Source organism: Olea europaea, unplaced genomic scaffold (genome assembly GCF_002742605.1).
Source record: "Olea europaea var. sylvestris unplaced genomic scaffold, O_europaea_v1 scaffold1244, whole genome shotgun sequence".
Classification (NCBI taxonomy): Eukaryota; Viridiplantae; Streptophyta; class Magnoliopsida; order Lamiales; family Oleaceae; genus Olea; species Olea europaea.
The window spans coordinates 1-5720 of NW_019229877.1; the positions used below are offsets into that span (position 1 = coordinate 1).

General features: G+C 29.7%; 1 long non-coding RNA gene across 1 annotated transcript; it reads left to right on the top strand.

Annotated features, from left to right (window-relative positions):
* The first annotated feature begins 220 nt into the window (after positions 1–220).
* Positions 221–1577, top strand: LOC111374385. The gene is made up of 5 exons (XR_002699120.1): positions 221–331; positions 508–579; positions 694–827; positions 901–974; positions 1235–1577. It is a non-coding gene; the product is annotated as an uncharacterized LOC111374385 (long non-coding RNA).
* The last annotated feature ends 4143 nt before the right edge of the window (positions 1578–5720 follow it).

Sequence of the window (5720 nt, forward strand, 5' to 3'; positions counted from 1 at the left end):
CTTAGATTTTTCCGTCTATTCGCTTTCCATCCCACGCCACTAGTTGTTACTAGCTTTCATCAAGTCACTTTCTTCTTGAATTGGATTTTGAGATCTATCGACAAAAAAGTTCACATCACTCATCTTGAAAGCTTAACTACCTTACATGAAACATTGTAGTCAAATGTTTGCTTTCAAGCAAAGCATGTTTCTTCATTGAACTTAAAATTATATTTATGCATTCTAATTTCATTTTTCTTGTTTTGTAAAAATTAATTTCAGTGAGCCTGCGAGTGAAAATTGCAGCCCTCAGAAACAAGAGAATGCACATGGTGGTGTGACCACTGTAATTGTAAGACTTCAGATTCTCTTTGATTTTCATTTTCTTCTCACTCTGAAATCTACCCTTCAAACAAATTCCAAAAATTTCTTGCAATTTTTTTTTCTAGTAGACTAGAGTGGTTTGTAAATTTTCTCTACTTTTATGTAAATTGTTCCCTACTATCTTTGTTATGCTTTTGCTTATAGGGCTTCCTCATTGCCATATTTGCAATTGTCATAGCTACATTTTCCACAGGGATTGATTCACAATCATTTCAGGTGATGTAATTCCAAACAATGATTAAAAAAAAAAAGAAGTTCATTATCATCATTTTATACTTCAAATGCATTGCCTGCTTGATGTAGATGTATTGTGTATTGTTATATTTCCAGTTTCGGAAAGGCGAAGTTCAGTTAGAGGACGATATACCATATAAATACGGATTCTTTCATGTCGTATTTTCTTTGGGGGCCATGTATTTCGCGATGCTATTCATCAGTTGGAATTTAGAAAGCTCGACAAGAAAGTACGTTATAAATATTCTTTTCAAACTTGGATGGTTCGCGTTTTTTCCTTTACTAATCAGTTCTCTAAATCAGATGGAGCATCGACGTTGGCTGGGCTAGTACGTGGGTGAAGATCGTTAACGAGTGGTTTGCGGCCACCATATACTGTAAGTGTCTGTTTTGTATGAAAAATGATTTGTAAGTTCTTAAAAATTTTAGGGCCGGTTCCGTTTAGAAAATCGCCTCAAGACATTTTGTGTGAGCATCGATGAATTTTTCGATAAGAATCAGGAGTACATTGTTGACTTGAATCATCTCATCCAAAATGTTAAATCGTTAAGTGATTAGTTGCTCGTCCCCATAGAAGACTGATCTTTCGATTTCGAGCTTTGAGTTCTAATTTTGACATGTAAGTGTCTGAATGCAGTGTGGAAACTGATTTCCCCTGTTGTGAGACAGGACAAGATCATGAATCATGAAGTGTCCATGGAGGAAGTAAACAAGTCAGAAGCAGCATGATTTTGTACAATGTAATCTAGTACATGTTTGGCCAAGTATTTGAGCTGCTTATTTACCCTCTTATTTTGCAGTAAAAAATAAGCCAATAAGCAGTGCTTATAAACTTAGCCAAACATTCTATTCTTCTTCTTTTTTCCCCATTGATGATGATGAGGTGGTCAAGCCTTCAATTTACAGGCCAATGTACAAGCCGAAATAGATGTGTCCATTTTGTGAAAATGCTTATTTGAATAACATTTCTCATGCATCAATGTTTTTCCATTATATTGCGAATAATTCTTAGTTTATTAGGCCTCAATTTTTCCTCAATTAAAATTTCATGTCATTTACAAACCTAAAGTTACAAAAACAATTGATGCCCAATTTAATATTTTTAATTAAACTAATTGTAAGATATGCAATAACAATAACATTTCAATACAATGACTAGTTCAATGGAGAATTTGAAAATTATAAAATAATAGTAATAAGGACATAATCGTCCAAAAAATATTTCTTCCAGTGGTAATTATATTTCATACCACAATTTTTTGGTTGTACTTCGTTTTAATTGCAATGTTCCTAATATTTGCTTCTAGTCACACTTACGTTTTCAACTTTTTATTATTATTTTTTTTTTATCGCATTCTTATTTTCAACCTTCACTTACTGAGTACATCTTGTCATCAACATAAATTTTATTCAAACATTCCGTTAGTATGCTTTAAAATAAGGGGATAAATATTTTGTCGAACTTTTATATTTGGTATCTTATTTTTTGAAGATATGTAAGGCACAAATAAGTTTTTCTATGTCTTCCAAACAACTGTTTTGGACGGAAATCGTCATTGAGGACAAGATATTTTAATTAATGAAAGATCGATAATAATGGATGGAATTTATTTTTATTTATTTTGCCAATTTTATAATTTTCTAATGACAGTCCGTTAACTTCAATTTTTAGGACATTGTGTTTAATTTATTTATTATTATTATTTTTGTCAATTGGGGTTCTTATATTAACTTAGCCTTTATTCGGTTCAACTAAAAAATTGAGTAAAATTTAAATTAAAATCGACAATTAATTTGAATTAAATATTTTATGAGATTCACAACTTTACGATCACATATTTCTTCAACTTTTGTCAAAATCTACTAAATATTTTTTACTGTTATTTAAACCAAACATGAACTTAGTAACTCATAATTTGTCGATAATAAGGTACAAGTTAGTGGTTGACTGCAAGCATTATGTATTAGCTTTTGTTTTCTCCATTGAATGTGAAACTAGTACTTTGAATTAACAAGTAAATTTCACTCGTTGAAACTTCACGTTCAATCTATTTCGATAAGATTACTGTACTTTATTTTTGTTTAATCGAGTAACTATAATAGAATTTCAATTAGATTTTGATTTCAATCAAGTAATTACTTTTTATTTTTGTTTCAATTAAACGTACTAAGTCAATTTCGCTCACAATAATACATGACATATCAATCAATGCTATGATACCGATTAATCCAATCTATGACCATATTTATGGTTAGAGGATAAACACTTTTTTTTTTCTGCTTCAAACATGTATGATAGTAGTTTTGTGTAGATTTATTCTCGTTTGCGTGAACATGCTCGGGGAGGAAAAGAATGATCGATAGTCAGTCAACTTTTTCTATAGTTGATGACTCCTTTAAGACAAGCCGATATTACTGGGCCGATCTCATATATCTTAGAGTGACTTCACCCCCCTCTTAGTTCAATCTCTTCTAAAAGAAAGTAATTTTCTTTAATTATCTAGTTAAATTTAGGTATTGTAGACATTTCCTCAATTTTATCCCCAAACATTTTGAATTTTTCATTTTTTCCTTTATTAATCTGTTATCCAAAGCAGATAGATCATCCACATTGGCTGAGCGAGTACGTGGGTGAAGATCGGTAATGAGTGGTTTGCAGCCACCACATTCTGTTTTGTATGAGCATCGATGTTTTGCATGTTCTTGAAATTTTAGGGCCAGTTCTCTATAGAAAATTGCCTAGGAGGCTAGGACATTCTGTGTGAGCATCGGTGAACTTTTCAATAAGAATTAGGAAGTATATTTTTGAACTTGAATCATCTCATTCAAAATGTTAAACTGTTAGAAAATTAGTTGCTCGTCCCCATAAAAGGCCGATCGTTTGATTTCGAGCTTAAATCCTAGTAACATGTAAATCTCTGAATGCAGTGTGGAAACTGATTTCCCCTGTTGTGAGACAGAACAAGATCATGAATTTTGAATTGTCCATGGCGGAAGGAAACAAGTAAGGTGCAGCGTGATTTTGTGCAATGTAATCTAATACATGTCTGGCTAAGTATTTTAGCTGCTTATTTACCCTCTTATCTTGCAGTAAAAAATAAGCCAATAAGTAGTGCTTATAAGCTTAGCCAAACATTCTATTCAATTAAATTTTTTTTCCCATTGATGATGATGAGGTGGTCAAGCTTTCAATTTACAGGCCAATGTACAAGCCGAAATAAATGTTTCCATTTTGTGAAAATGCATATTTGAATAAACATTTTTCATGCATCAATGTTTTTCCATTATATTGCGAATAATTCTTAGTTTATCCATGCCTCAATTTTTCCTCGATCAAAATTTCATGTCATTTACAAACCTTAAGTTACTACAAAAAAAATGATGTCCAATTTAATATTTTTAGTTAAACTAATTTTAAGAAATACATTAATAATAACATTTCAATACAATGACTAATTCGAGGCAAAATTAGAAAACATTAAAATTAAGGACATAATTGTCCAAAAATATTTCTTCTAGTGTTAATTATATTCATACCACAGTATTTATTTATTTATTTTTATTTTTTTAATACTGCATTTTAATTGCAATGTTCCAAACTTTTATCAATTGGGGGTCTTACATTAACTTAAGACAAAAAAATTAGATTAAAATTTTAAGGTGAAGCCATAATCTTAGGGTGTATTTGATTGCTAATATTTTTCATGAAAAATGTGTTTTTTTCACATAAATTTCTACTTTTATACTATTTGATTGACATTTTTCCATGAAAATATTTTTCTATTTTTTGTTACGTGACCATATTTTCCTCAAAATCAAAGAAAATATTCTCTTTGAGGAGAGTATGATTTTATTTTTCTAGGAATTCACTCTCACTTTCTCTCTCTCTCTCTCTCATCTATCCATCAATAAAAAATGGATAAGTATAATATCTTTTAGATTAAAAATTAAATCAATCAAACATATTTAATTGACAATTTTCATGCAAATAAGTTCTAAACAAGTGAATTGCCTATAATTCATTTTATTTCCATGCAAATTCTATACTTGCACTCAAATGCACTATTAATTATACATTTTATGGGATTCACAATTTTTCAATTACTTATTTCATCAACTTTTATTCAAATCTATCAAAATTTTTGATTTTTAACTAAACTAAATAGGAACTTGATAACTTATAATTCGTGTATGATAAGGTACAATTTAGACGCTAGTTGCATGCATTATGCAGTGTTTTAGTTTTTGTTTTCTCCATTGAATGTGAAACCCTGCTTTCAATTCACAAGTAAATTCCATTCGTCACGACTATAGATTACTGTTAAAACTTGGAGTTCTATTTTAAAATGTCAATTTTGTTAAGAGGGGTAGCCTAAAACCTTATAAATTAGTATATATTTTCATCTTTATTCGATGTGGAATTATATCCCTTAACATGTCCCCACAAGATGATTGTTCATTTTGAGTAGACCAATTTTGAAATTCATATACTCATTTATTAAGTTTTAATTGGATAGAATCCCTCGTTGAAGTTTAATGGGCTTTGATATCATGTTAAGATTTGAGGTTCCATCTTAAAAGGTTAACCCTATTAAGAAGAGTAATTCAAGGCCTTATAAGTTGATTTATATTTTTATCTTTATTCGATGTGGGATTATATCCCTTAACAATTACTTTATTTCAAAAAGACGGGTGTACTTTATTTTTGTTCAATCAAATAGCTGATTTTTAATAAGATATGAATTAGGTTTTGATTTTAATCAAGTAACAACATTTTATTTTTATTTCAACTAAATGTAAGTGCATTTCACTCATGATAATTGATGACATGTCAATGGATTCTACAATGGTGATTAGTCCAATTTGTGACCAAATTCATGGTTAGAGGATAAAGCATTTATATCTCTTAATAAAAAGGGGAATGAGGGTCTACTATTTATGTAATAGTAAATGAATCCAATTTTATTATGCATAATTTCATTTTTTATTTTCAATTTTGTTTATGTCAAACAAATATTTTTCCACACATTATCCCACTAGCATTAAAAAATTAATTATGTCAAACAAATGTTCTTCCATACATCATGCCATTATAATTAAAAAAATAATAATAATTTTAGTAA